Below are 15,316 nucleotides of genomic sequence, written 5' to 3'. Positions count from 1 at the left end.
GGAGTCAAGCTATCCAGGCTGATGAAGGCTGATAGCCAGAAACCGGTCCTTGGATGCTTGATTCCGGTCTGGGAAAGACATGGCTTGGTAGTTCGGACTGGACTGTTCCCATGAGGCACAGGGTCAGAGCTGATTTGCATATAGCCAGTGTCTAACCCAGGGTGTTGTGGAGTGCAAAAAAACGATGGATTTAGGCCCAGATCCTTGTACTGGGGTGAATGTATGACATTGTTCTACATTCTGTCCATCAACTGTGTTTTTTGCAATTTTCACCCCGAGTGTGCTGGGTATGCTCAGACGTGAGTCCCAGGCTCTCCACACCACTGGAGTCAAGCTATCCAGGCTGATGAAGGCTGATAGCCAGAAACCGGTCCTTGGATGCTTGATTCCGGTCTGGGAAAGACATGGCTTGGTAGTTCGGACTGGACTGTTCCCATGAGGCACAGGGTCAGAGCTGATTTGCATATAGCCAGTGTCTAACCCAGGGTGTTGTGGAGTGCAAAAAAATGATGGATTTAGGCCCAGATCCTTGTACTGGGGTGAATGTATGACATTGTTCTACATTCTGTCCATCAACTGTGTTTTTTGCAATTTTCACCCCGAGTGTGCTGGGTATGCTCAGACGTGAGTCCCAGGCTCTCCACACCACTGGAGTCAAGCTATCCAGACTGATGAAGGCTGATAGCCAGAAACCGGTCCTTGGATGCTTGATTCCGGTCTGGGAAAGACATGGCTTGGTAGTTCGGACTGGACTGTTCCCATGAGGCACAGGGTCAGAGCTGATTTGCATATAGCCAGTGTCTAACCCAGGGAGTTGTGGAGTGCAAAAAAACGATGGATTTAGGCCCAGATCCTTGTACTGGGGTGAATGTATGACATTGTTCTACATTCTGTCCATCAACTGTGTTTTTTGCAATTTTCACCCCGAGTGTGCTGGGTATGCCCAGACGTGAGTCCCTGTCTCTCCACACTACTGGAGTCAAGCTATCCAGGCTGATGAAGGCTGATAGCCAGAAACCGGTCCTTGGATGCTTGATTCCGGTCTGGGAAAGACATGGCTTGGTAGTTCGAACTGGACTGTTCCCATGAGGCACAGGGTCAGAGCTGATTTGCATATAGCCAGTGTCTAACCCAGGGTGTTGTGGAGTGCAAAAAAACGATGGATTTAGGCCCAGATCCTTGTACTGGGGTGAATGTATGACATTGTTCTACATTCTGTCCATCAACTGTGTTTTTTGCAATTTTCACCCCGAGTGTGCTGGGTATGCTCAGACGTGAGTCCCAGGCTCTCCATACCACTGGAGTGAAGCTATCCAGGCTGATGAAGGATGATAGCCAGAAACCAGTCCTTGGATGCTTGATTCCGGTCTGGGAAAGACATGGCTTGGTAGTTCGGACTGGACTTTTCCCATGAGGCACAGAGTCAGAGCTGATTTGCATATAGCCAGTGTCTCACCCAGGGTGTTGTGGAGTGCAAAAAAACGATGGATTTAGGCCCAGATCCTTGTACTGGGGTGAATGTATGACATTGTTCTACATTCTGTCCATCAACTGTGTTTTTTGCAATTTTCACCCCGAGTGTGCTGGGTATGCTCAGACGTGAGTCCCAGGCTCTCCACACCACTGGAGTCAAGCTATCCAGGCTGATGAAGGCTGATAGCCAGAAACTGGTCCTTGGATGCGTGATTCCGGTCTGGGAAAGACATGGCTTGGTAGTTCGGACTGGACTGTTCCCATGAGGCACAGGGTCAGAGCTGATTTGCATATAGCCAGTGTCTAACCCATGGTGTTGTGGAGTGCAAAAAAACGATGGATTTAGGCCCAGATCCTTGTACTGGGGTGAATGTATGACATTGTTCTACATTCTGTCCATCAACTGTGTTTTTTGCAATTTTCACCCCGAGTGTGCTGGGTATGCTCAGACGTGAGTCCCAGGCTCTCCACACCACTGGAGTCAAGCTATCCAGGCTGATGAAGGCTGATAGCCAGAAACCGGTCCTTGGATGCTTGATTCCGGTCTGGGAAAGACATGGCTTGGTAGTTCGGACTGGACTGTTCCCATGAGGCACAGGGTCAGAGCTGATTTGCATATAGCCAGTGTCTAACCCAGGGTGTTGAGGAGTGCAATAAAACGATGGATTTAGGCCCAGATCCTTGTACTGGGGTGAATGTATGACATTGTTCTACATTCTGTCCATTAACTGTGTTTTTTGCAATTTTCACCCGAGTGTGCTGGGTATGCTCAGACGTGAGTCCCAGGCTCTCCACACCACTGGAGTCAAGCTATCCAGGCTGATGAAGGCTGATAGCCAGAAACCGGTCCTTGGATGCTTGATTCCGGTCTGGGAAAGACATGGCTTGGTAGTTCGGACTGGACTGTTCCCATGAGGCACAGGGTCAGAGCTGATTTGCATATAGCCAGTGTCTAACCCAGGGTGTTGTGGAGTGCAAAAAAAGATGGATTTAGGCCCAGATCCTTGTACTGGGGTGAATGTATGACATTGTTCTACATTCTGTCCATCAACTGTGTTTTTTGCAATTTTCACCGCGAGTGTGCTGGGTATGCTCAGACGTGAGTCCCAGGCTCTCCATACCACTGGAGTCAAGCTATCCAGGCTGATGAAGGCTGATAGCCAGAAACCGGCCCTTGGATGCTTGATTCCGGTCTGGGAAAGACATGGCTTGGTAGTTCGGACTGGACTGTTCCCATGAGGCACAGGGTCAGAGCTGATTTGCATATAGCCAGTGTCTAACCCAGGGTGTTGTGGAGTGCAAAAAAACGATGGATTTAGGCCCAGATCCTTGTACTGGGGTGAATGTATGACATTGTTCTACATTCTGTCCATCAACTGTGTTTTTTGCAATTTTCACCCCGAGTGTGCTGGGTATGCTCAGACGTGAGTCCCTGGCTCTCCACACCACTGGAGTCAAGCTATCCAGGCTGATGAAGGCTGATAGCCAGAAACTGGTCCTTGGATGCTTGATTCCGGTCTGGGAAAGACATGGCGTGGTAGTTCGGACTGGACTGTTCCCATGAGGCACAGGTTCAGAGCTGATTTGCATATAGCCAGTGTCTAACCCAGGGTGTTGTGGAGTGCAAAAAAACGATGGATTTAGGCCCAGATCCTTGTACTGGGGTGAATGTATGACATTGTTCTACATTCTGTCCATCAACTGTGTTTTTTGCAATTTTCACCCCGAGTGTGCTGGGTATGCTCAGACGTGAGTCCCAGGCTCTCCACACCACTGGAGTCAAGCTATCCAGGCTGATGAAGGCTGATAGCCAGAAACCGGTCCTTGGATGCTTGATTCCGGTCTGGGAAAGACATGGCTTGGTAGTTCGGACTGGACTGTTCCCATGAGGCACAGGGTCAGAGGTGATTTGCATATAGCCAGTGTCTAACCCAGGGTGTTGTGGAGTGCAAAACAACGATGGATTTAGGCCCAGATCCTTGTACTGGGGTGAATGTATGACATTGTTCTGCATTCTGTCCATCAACTGTGTTTTTTGCAATTTTCACCCCGACTGTGCTGGGTATGCTCAGACGTGAGTCCCAGGCTCTCCACACCACTGGAGTCAAGCTATCCAGGCTGATGAAGGCTGATAGCCAGAAACCGGTCCTTGGATGCTTGATTCCGGTCTGGGAAAGACATGGCTTGGTAGTTCGGACTGGACTGTTCCCATGAGGCACAGGGTCAGAGCTGATTTGCATATAGCCAGTGTCTAACCCAGGGTGTTGTGGAGTGCAAAAAAACGATGGATTTAGGCCCAGATCCTTGTACTGGGGTGAATGTATGACATTGTTCTACATTCTGTCCATCAACTGTGTTTTTTGCAATTTTCACCCCGAGTGTGCTGGGTATGCTCAGACGTGAGTCCCAGGCTCTCCACACCACTGGAGTCAAGCTATCCAGACTGATGAAGGCTGATAGCCAGAAACCGGTCCTTGGATGCTTGATTCCGGTCTGGGAAAGACATGGCTTGGTAGTTCGGACTGGACTGTTCCCATGAGGCACAGGGTCAGAGCTGATTTGCATATAGCCAGTGTCTAACCCAGGGTGTTGTGGAGTGCAAAAAAACGATGGATTTAGGCCCAGATCCTTGTACTGGGGTGAATGTATGACATTGTTCTACATTCTGTCCATCAACTGTGTTTTTTGCAATTTTCACCCCGAGTGTGCTGGGTATGCTCAGACGTGAGTCCCAGGCTCTCCACACCACTGGAGTCAAGCTATCCAGGCTGATGAAGGCTGATAGCCAGAAACCGGTCCTTGGATGCTTGATTACGGTCTGGGAAAGACATGGCTTGGTAGTTTGGACTGGACTGTTCCCATGAGGCACAGGGTCAGAGCTGATTTGCATATAGCCAGTGTCTAACCCAGGGTGTTGTGGAGTGCAAAAAAACGATGGATTTAGGCCCAGATCATTGTACTGGGGTGAATGTATGACATTGTTCTACATTCTGTCCATCAACTGTGTTTTTTGCAATTTTCACCCCGAGTGTGCTGGGTATGCTCAGACGTGAGTCCCAGGCTCTCCACACCACTGGAGTCAAGCTATCCAGGCTGATGAAGGCTGATAGCCAGAAACCGGTCCTTGGATGCTTGATTCCGGTCTGGGAAAGACATGGCTTGGTAGTTCGGACTGGACTGTTCCCATGAGGCACAGGGTCAGAGCTGATTTGCATATAGCCAGTGTCTAACCCAGGGTGTTGTGGAGTGCAAAAAAACGATGGATTTAGGCCCAGATCCTTGTACTGGGGTGAATGTATGACATTGTTCTATATTCTGTCCATCAACTGTGTTTTTTGCAATTTTCACCCCGAGTGTGCTGGGTATGCTCAGACGTGAGTCCCAGGCTCTCCACACCACTGGAGTCAAGCTATCCAGGCTGATGAAGGCTGATAGCCAGAAACCGGTCCTTGGATGCTTGATTCCGGTCTGGGAAAGACATGGCTTGGTAGTTCGGACTGGACTGTTCCCATGAGGCACAGGGTCAGAGCTGATTTGCATATAACCAGTGTCTAACCCAGGGTGTTGTGGAGTGCAAAAAAACGATGGATTTAGGCCCAGATCCTTGTACTGGGGTGAATGTATGACATTGTTCTACATTCTGTCCATCAACTGTGTTTTTTGCAATTTTCACCCCGAGTGTGCTGGGTATGCTCAGACGTGAGTCCCAGGCTCTCCACACCACTGGAGTCAAGCTATCCAGGCTGATGAAGGCTGATAGCCAGAAACCGGTCTTTGGATGCTTGATTCCGGTCTGGGAAAGACATGGCTTGGTAGTTCGGACTGGACTATTCCCATGAGGCACAGGGTCAGAGCTGATTTGCATATAGCCAGTGTCTAACCCAGGGTGTTGTGGAGTGCAAAAAAACGATGGATTTAGGCCCAGATCCTTGTACTGGGGTGAATGTATGACATTGTTCTACATTCTGTCCATCAACTGTGTTTTTTGCAATTTTCACCCCGAGTGTGCTGGGTATGCTCAGACGTGAGTCCCAGGCTCTCCACACCACTGGAGTCAAGCTATCCAGGCTGATGAAGGCTGATAGCCAGAAACCGGTCCTTGGATGCTTGATTCCGGTCTGGGAAAGACATGGCTTGGTAGTTCGGACTGGACTGTTCCCATGAGGCACAGGGTCAGAGCTGATTTGCATATAGCCAGTGTCTAACCCAGGGTGTTGTGGAGTGCAAAAAAACGATGGATTTAGGCCCAGATCCTTGTACTGGGGTGAATGTATGACATTGTTCTGCATTATGTCCATCAACTGTGTTTTTTGCAATTTTCACCCCGACTGTGCTGGGTATGCCCAGACGTGAGTCCCAGGCTCTCCACACCACTGGAGTCAAGCTATCCAGGCTGATGAAGGCTGATAGCCAGAAACCGGTCCTTGGATGCTTGATTCCGGTCTGGGAAAGACATGGCTTGGTAGTTCGGACTGGACTGTTCCCATGAGGCACAGGGTCAGAGCTGATTTGCATATAGCCAGTGTCTAACCCAGGGTGTTGTGGAGTGCAAAAAAACGATGGATTTAGGCCCAGATCCTTGTACTGGGGTGAATGTATGACATTGTTCTACATTCTGTCCATCAACTGTGTTTTTTGCAATTTTCACCCCGAGTGTGCTGGGTATGCTCAGACGTGAGTCCCAGGCTCTCCACACCACTGGAGTCAAGCTATCCAGGCTGATGAAGGCTGATAGCCAGAAACCGGTCCTTGGATGCTTGATTCCGGTCTGGGAAAGACATGGCTTGGTAGTTCGGACTGGACTGTTCCCATGAGGCACAGGGTCAGAGCTGATTTGCATATAGCCAGTGTCTAACCCAGGGTGTTGTGGAGTGCAAAAAAATGATGGATTTAGGCCCAGATCCTTGTACTGGGGTGAATGTATGACATTGTTCTACATTCTGTCCATCAACTGTGTTTTTTGCAATTTTCACCCCGAGTGTGCTGGGTATGCTCAGACGTGAGTCCCAGGCTCTCCACACCACTGGAGTCAAGCTATCCAGACTGATGAAGGCTGATAGCCAGAAACCGGTCCTTGGATGCTTGATTCCGGTCTGGGAAAGACATGGCTTGGTAGTTCGGACTGGACTGTTCCCATGAGGCACAGGGTCAGAGCTGATTTGCATATAGCCAGTGTCTAACCCAGGGAGTTGTGGAGTGCAAAAAAACGATGGATTTAGGCCCAGATCCTTGTACTGGGGTGAATGTATGACATTGTTCTACATTCTGTCCATCAACTGTGTTTTTTGCAATTTTCACCCCGAGTGTGCTGGGTATGCCCAGACGTGAGTCCCTGTCTCTCCACACTACTGGAGTCAAGCTATCCAGGCTGATGAAGGCTGATAGCCAGAAACCGGTCCTTGGATGCTTGATTCCGGTCTGGGAAAGACATGGCTTGGTAGTTCGAACTGGACTGTTCCCATGAGGCACAGGGTCAGAGCTGATTTGCATATAGCCAGTGTCTAACCCAGGGTGTTGTGGAGTGCAAAAAAACGATGGATTTAGGCCCAGATCCTTGTACTGGGGTGAATGTATGACATTGTTCTACATTCTGTCCATCAACTGTGTTTTTTGCAATTTTCACCCCGAGTGTGCTGGGTATGCTCAGACGTGAGTCCCAGGCTCTCCACACCACTGGAGTCAAGCTATCCAGGCTGATGAAGGCTGATAGCCAGAAACCGGTCCTTGGATGCTTGATTCCGGTCTGGGAAAGACATGGCTTGGTAGTTCGGACTGGACTGTTCCCATGAGGCACAGGGTCAGAGCTGATTTGCATATAGCCAGTGTCTAACCCAGGTTGTTGTGGAGTGCAAAAAAATGATGGATTTAGGCCCAGATCCTTGTACTGGGGTGAATGTATGACATTGTTCTACATTCTGTCCATCAACTGTGTTTTTTGCAATTTTCACCCCGAGTGTGCTGGGTATGCTCAGACATGAGTCCCAGGCTCTCCACACCACTGGAGTCAAGCTATCCAGGCTGATGAAGGATGATAGCCAGAAACCAGTCCTTGGATGCTTGATTCCGGTCTGGGAAAGACATGGCTTGGTAGTTCGGACTGGACTTTTCCCATGAGGCACAGAGTCAGAGCTGATTTGCATATAGCCAGTGTCTCACCCAGGGTGTTGTGGAGTGCAAAAAAACGATGGATTTAGGCCCAGATCCTTGTACTGGGGTGAATGTATGACATTGTTCTACATTCTGTCCATCAACTGTGTTTTTTGCAATTTTCACCCCGAGTGTGCTGGGTATGCTCAGACGTGAGTCCCAGGCTCTCCACACCACTGGAGTCAAGCTATCCAGGCTGATGAAGGCTGATAGCCAGAAACTGGTCCTTGGATGCGTGATTCCGGTCTGGGAAAGACATGGCTTGGTAGTTCGGACTGGACTGTTCCCATGAGGCACAGGGTCAGAGCTGATTTGCATATAGCCAGTGTCTAACCCATGGTGTTGTGGAGTGCAAAAAAACGATGGATTTAGGCCCAGATCCTTGTACTGGGGTGAATGTATGACATTGTTCTACATTCTGTCCATCAACTGTGTTTTTTGCAATTTTCACCCCGAGTGTGCTGGGTATGCTCAGACGTGAGTCCCAGGCTCTCCACACCACTGGAGTCAAGCTATCCAGGCTGATGAAGGCTGATAGCCAGAAACCGGTCCTTGGATGCTTGATTCCGGTCTGGGAAAGACATGGCTTGGTAGTTCGGACTGGACTGTTCCCATGAGGCACAGGGTCAGAGCTGATTTGCATATAGCCAGTGTCTAACCCAGGGTGTTGAGGAGTGCAAAAAAACGATGGATTTAGGCCCAGATCCTTGTACTGGGGTGAATGTATGACATTGTTCTACATTCTGTCCATTAACTGTGTTTTTTGCAATTTTCACCCGAGTGTGCTGGGTATGCTCAGACGTGAGTCCCAGGCTCTCCACACCACTGGAGTCAAGCTATCCAGGCTGATGAAGGCTGATAGCCAGAAACCGGTCCTTGGATGCTTGATTCCGGTCTGGGAAAGACATGGCTTGGTAGTTCGGACTGGACTGTTCCCATGAGGCACAGGGTCAGAGCTGATTTGCATATAGCCAGTGTCTAACCCAGGGTGTTGTGGAGTGCAAAAAAAGATGGATTTAGGCCCAGATCCTTGTACTGGGGTGAATGTATGACATTGTTCTACATTCTGTCCATCAACTGTGTTTTTTGCAATTTTCACCGCGAGTGTGCTGGGTATGCTCAGACGTGAGTCCCAGGCTCTCCATACCACTGGAGTCAAGCTATCCAGGCTGATGAAGGCTGATAGCCAGAAACCGGCCCTTGGATGCTTGATTCCGGTCTGGGAAAGACATGGCTTGGTAGTTCGGACTGGACTGTTCCCATGAGGCACAGGGTCAGAGCTGATTTGCATATAGCCAGTGTCTAACCCAGGGTGTTGTGGAGTGCAAAAAAACGATGGATTTAGGCCCAGATCCTTGTACTGGGGTGAATGTATGACATTGTTCTACATTCTGTCCATCAACTGTGTTTTTTGCAATTTTCACCCCGAGTGTGCTGGGTATGCTCAGACGTGAGTCCCTGGCTCTCCACACCACTGGAGTCAAGCTATCCAGGCTGATGAAGGCTGATAGCCAGAAACTGGTCCTTGGATGCTTGATTCCGGTCTGGGAAAGACATGGCGTGGTAGTTCGGACTGGACTGTTCCCATGAGGCACAGGTTCAGAGCTGATTTGCATATAGCCAGTGTCTAACCCAGGGTGTTGTGGAGTGCAAAAAAACGATGGATTTAGGCCCAGATCCTTGTACTGGGGTGAATGTATGACATTGTTCTACATTCTGTCCATCAACTGTGTTTTTTGCAATTTTCACCCCGAGTGTGCTGGGTATGCTCAGACGTGAGTCCCAGGCTCTCCACACCACTGGAGTCAAGCTATCCAGGCTGATGAAGGCTGATAGCCAGAAACCGGTCCTTGGATGCTTGATTCCGGTCTGGGAAAGACATGGCTTGGTAGTTCGGACTGGACTGTTCCCATGAGGCACAGGGTCAGAGGTGATTTGCATATAGCCAGTGTCTAACCCAGGGTGTTGTGGAGTGCAAAACAACGATGGATTTAGGCCCAGATCCTTGTACTGGGGTGAATGTATGACATTGTTCTGCATTCTGTCCATCAACTGTGTTTTTTGCAATTTTCACCCCGACTGTGCTGGGTATGCTCAGACGTGAGTCCCAGGCTCTCCACACCACTGGAGTCAAGCTATCCAGGCTGATGAAGGCTGATAGCCAGAAACCGGTCCTTGGATGCTTGATTCCGGTCTGGGAAAGACATGGCTTGGTAGTTCGGACTGGACTGTTCCCATGAGGCACAGGGTCAGAGCTGATTTGCATATAGCCAGTGTCTAACCCAGGGTGTTGTGGAGTGCAAAAAAACGATGGATTTAGGCCCAGATCCTTGTACTGGGGTGAATGTATGACATTGTTCTACATTCTGTCCATCAACTGTGTTTTTTGCAATTTTCACCCCGAGTGTGCTGGGTATGCTCAGACGTGAGTCCCAGGCTCTCCACACCACTGGAGTCAAGCTATCCAGGCTGATGAAGGCTGATAGCCAGAAACCGGTCCTTGGATGCTTGATTCCGGTCTGGGAAAGACATGGCTTGGTAGTTCGGACTGGACTGTTCCCATGAGGCACAGGGTCAGAGCTGATTTGCATATAGCCAGTGTCTAACCCAGGGTGTTGTGGAGTGCAAAAAAACGATGGATTTAGGCCCAGATCCTTGTACTGGGGTGAATGTATGACATTGTTCTATATTCTGTCCATCAACTGTGTTTTTTGCAATTTTCACCCCGAGTGTGCTGGGTATGCTCAGACGTGAGTCCCAGGCTCTCCACACCACTGGAGTCAAGCTATCCAGGCTGATGAAGGCTGATAGCCAGAAACCGGTCCTTGGATGCTTGATTCCGGTCTGGGAAAGACATGGCTTGGTAGTTCGGACTGGACTGTTCCCATGAGGCACAGGGTCAGAGCTGATTTGCATATAACCAGTGTCTAACCCAGGGTGTTGTGGAGTGCAAAAAAACGATGGATTTAGGCCCAGATCCTTGTACTGGGGTGAATGTATGACATTGTTCTACATTCTGTCCATCAACTGTGTTTTTTGCAATTTTCACCCCGAGTGTGCTGGGTATGCTCAGACGTGAGTCCCAGGCTCTCCACACCACTGGAGTCAAGCTATCCAGGCTGATGAAGGCTGATAGCCAGAAACCGGTCCTTGGATGCTTGATTCCGGTCTGGGAAAGACATGGCTTGGTAGTTCCGACTGGACTGCTCCCGTGAGGCACAGGGTCAGAGCTGATTTGCATATAGCCAGTGTCTAACCCAGGGTGTTGTGGAGTGCAAAAAAACGATGGATTTAGGCCCAGATCCTTGTACTGGGGTGAATGTATGACATTGTTCTACATTCTGTCCATCAACTGTGTTTTTTGCAATTTTCACCCCGAGTGTGCTGGGTATGCTCAGACGTGAGTCCCAGGCTCTCCACACCACTGGAGTCAAGCTATCCAGGCTGATGAAGGCTGATAGCCAGAAACCGGTCCTTGGATACTTGATTCCGGTCTGGGAAAGACATGGCTTGGTAGTTCGGACTGGACTGTTCCCATGAGGCACAGGGTCAGAGCTGATTTGCATATAGCCAGTGTCTAACCCAGGGTGTTGTGGAGTGCAAAAAAACGATAAATTTAGGCCCAGATCCTTGTACTGGGGTGAATGTATGACATTGTTCTACATTCTGTCCATCAACTGTGTTTTTTGCAATTTTCACCCCGAGTGTGCTGGGTATGCTCAGACGTGAGTCCCAGGCTCTCCACACCACTGGAGTCAAGCTATCCAGGCTGATGAAGGCTGATAGCCAGAAACCGGTCCTTGGATGCTTGATTCCGGTCTGGGAAATACATGGCTTGGTAGTTCGGACTGGACTGTTCCCATGAGGCACAGGGTCAGAGCTGATTTGCATATAGCCAGTGTCTAACCCAGGGTGTTGTGGAGTGCAAAAAACGATGGATTTAGGCCCAGATCCTTGTACTGGGGTGAATGTATGACATTGTTCTACATTCTGTCCATCAACTGTGTTTTTTGCACACTTCATCCCATGGCATGCAAGGCTGCATTACCTGTGTGTGTATGGGGGGGGGCAACATTTGGTTTCCGGTATGACACTTTGGTGCAACCACTCCCAGGCTGGGCACGGGTTCATGGGGACAGAATCATTTGTGTGTTGTGCAACTCACCACTGTGATGTGCAACTGTTCAGTTATGGGGATGAGTCATGGATACAGTTGCATGTTGGATGGTATATACGTCACAGCGAGACCCATAGCCACAATTCTGATGTTCACCCACAGTCAGTGTGAATGTTGGGTCTCAGATTCCATGTGCCCAATGGGAGTCAGTCTCCACATCCATGTGCTTTGTGCATCAACATTAATGTTGTGTGTGTGTCTCAGAGACCTCCATGTATGGCCTGCAGAGACCACAGAGGCCACTACCTGTGGGACTCATGGTTTATTCTGGGCGGTACATCATACGCCATGTCATGCCAGTGTCCATGTGGCAATACAGGAACCATGTGTATCTGCCTGTCATAGAGTGAAGTTATGACTGGGAGGCATCAGTCCTCACTTGTCACTGTGGTGTGTGTTTGGAACGTGACAGCAGTACATAGGTACTGTGCCACAGCCCAATGATTTGCCATTTCACTCCATGGAACTTATGTACACATGTTGACTTGCTATGTGAGATGATGGGCATGAAGGTGACATATGTGTCCATACCCAACAGCACACACCTCAGTTCATTGTTTATTGCTATAATGTATCATGTGATATTTCGCAAGGTCAAGTTCAAGTTCAAAAGCTTTATTCGGTTTGCATAGCACAACCATATAAGCAAATCAAAATGATACATCAACATCATTATTTTTGTCAGTCCTTGTTTAATACATCAATACTCCTTATCTATACAATCAATTTTACACGCCTTTAGTAAATCATCTCAAACTAACTTGGATCTAAGCTACATAATGTGCAACTATCAATGTTTTATTCATTTATATTACAAATTTCAAAGTAGCTAGTGCTCTAAAATATACAATATGTGCACATTTTCGCAATAAAGTGCCCTATGCAATCTAGATTACATAATGTGCAATATCGCAGTTAAGCATCTACAGTACATAGTTTGCATTTATTACAGAATGCATGTAGTAACAAATGATCCAAAAGGAACTGTTCAAATTTAGCAGTAAAGTGCTGTATGCCAACAATTTTATAATTCATATAAAATTTATGAGAAGAAAGTGTCAAATGCATTAAAATATTTATAGGGAATAACATTCAAGAACTAATAAATACAGTCACCTTATATAATGCAATGAAGAAAACTCATAAAGTGCTATCGTGCTATAAAGGAACCAGCAAAGGAAAAGTTTATGATATTATAGATTTCCTGCCGGCTATGCACTTTAATATATATATTGCTACATGGAAGCAAATATCTGGGCTTTCCAATGAACATATTAACTTCATGGCATTTGTAGTGGATCGGATATTATACTTGAAAAGGATAGGTTTCAAATAAAACTTTCTTAGAAATATATAAAATTTGCAAAATAGTAAAAAATGGTAGCAACTTTGGGGCATATCATCAAGCCCCATCGATAATTATTGCTAAGCGCACTTAGCGCTAGGATAATTATCGCCGGGTAGCGTGGATTTTTATCACTAAGATAGCGTGCTATCAGCATTGTTTATCTCAGAAGTGATAAAAAATCCTTGCGCTAACTGCCAAATGAGAGATTATTGCTGGAAAACCAACAATAATCTCTCGAAGTTTGGCGTTAGCTTGATGATAGGGGCTCCCAAACTTAGCCATGATATCACTTAGCCATGATATCCACCTTCCATAGGATATCATGGCTGAGTCAGGAAAATACCAGGTGTAAAAAAAGCAGCGCTAACCGCGGTTAGCGCTGGTTTTTTTATCACTAACAGGGTTAGCAATATCCCTGATAATAGGAGAAATGTCGCTTAACAACATTTCTCCTATTATTTTTCTCTGGAACGCCCCCTTTGCATCTCATTAGAGATGCAAGGGGAAGCGTAGAGAAAAAGGGTGTTAACATGCGAATTTGCGTGTTAGCACCCTGTTGCTTATAGGGAGATAATTTTATCTCCGCTTTCTTGGCTTTTAAAGCCAAAAAAGCAGAGATAAATCCCTTGATAATATGCCCCTTTGTTTGGATATATTGTCACATGGACATTTCAATTTGGAACTTTTTTTCATGGTGGGAAAAGCTACAAGATGATGAGCAATCCCTAACCTGAGACGTGCCAAAACAAAACGGTGAGAACGTCTTGTCACTTCAGTCAAATAAGCCTGAAATCCACTAATAAGATCCAATTGCTGATAAAACACTAGAGTGGGTTGGACTCCAATCGATTTTCCGCAGGCCTCCCTTTTATGAGCCAAGAACATACCTTTTAACTCTTTTTTTGATATTTGAACTACGTATTCTGGCTCCATATAAGTATTAAAATCAAATAAAAGATTAAACCAATGGTTAATATAACTTAACCAAGGGATACGGGAACTGTGGTCCAGCTTTATACAGTCTTTAATTATGGACTGAGTGAACTCAGTTTAGTTTTTGGACCAAATGGAACGCCATAAGAGTAAGGGGCATAGGGCCAAGTCAGAAATATAATTAATGCCAACTTCTTGGTGAATTATTTCAGTAGAAGCTGACGCTGGTACACTCAACAACCGCTTAAGAATTTTTCTTTCATCTTGCTGAGTTGATTTATCAGAACAATGGCCCCATACTCCAGCCCCATACAGGGCGGAGGAAACACACCTGGCATTGTATGCAGTTACCATATCTTTTAGTCTACGATCCCCGAGTTTATTAGCAAATCTAAATATGCTATTGTGTTCCTGGTCATCTTATATCGTACGTTTTCATGTTCACTGGTCCAATTCCCGTTTCCAGCAAAGGTAATGCCTAAGTAGCAGAATTACTTAACCACATGTATTTTAGTTCCATCCAAGTAAAAAGACCTTGTTAGGTTAGTTTTCTTACCACATGACATAACAAATGTTTTTGATTTATTAATTAAAAGTTTTCTGCCATTAATAAACTCTATAAAATTGTTAATAAGCCGCTGAAGGCCTATAAGAGTGTGTGAAAGTAAAACAACATCATCAGCGTATAACAAAATTGGTACAACCTTCCTGTCTAATGTCCGGGCATCCGCAGGAATATGACTTAAAACCATATCAATTTGATTGATAAATAATGAAAATAAAAGAGGGGCTAAAACACAACCCTGCTGGATGCCCCTTCTTACATAAAAGAAGGGAGTACGTTCACTGGAAGGCCCATATCGTACGCTGCTTGATAGTCTTTCATATACTCGTGCCAGAAAATACACAATCTCTCTTGGGGCCCCAAATTCGAGCAGTGTGGACCACAAGAGTGAATGGTCCACTAAATCAAAAGTGCTGCTCAAATCTGCAAAACATAAAACAGATTGCCCCCCTTCACTGATGTATATTTACTGATGAGCAGGTCAAGGTTCACACATTATTCTAGTGTTCCTAGGCCCTTCCTAAATCCATATTGAACTGGGGATAAAATCTTATTATCAGAGGCCCAGGTTTCCAACCTTTTTAAAAGAATCCTGCTCATGACCTTTATTGACGAATCTAGCAGGCATATTGGACGATAATTACAAGCTTCAGAACGTGAACCTTTTTTAAAA

Source organism: Lissotriton helveticus, chromosome 5_1 (assembly GCF_964261635.1).
Source record: "Lissotriton helveticus chromosome 5_1, aLisHel1.1, whole genome shotgun sequence".
NCBI lineage: Eukaryota > Metazoa > Chordata > Amphibia > Caudata > Salamandridae > Lissotriton > Lissotriton helveticus.
Note: the sequence above shows the minus strand (reverse complement) of the source record.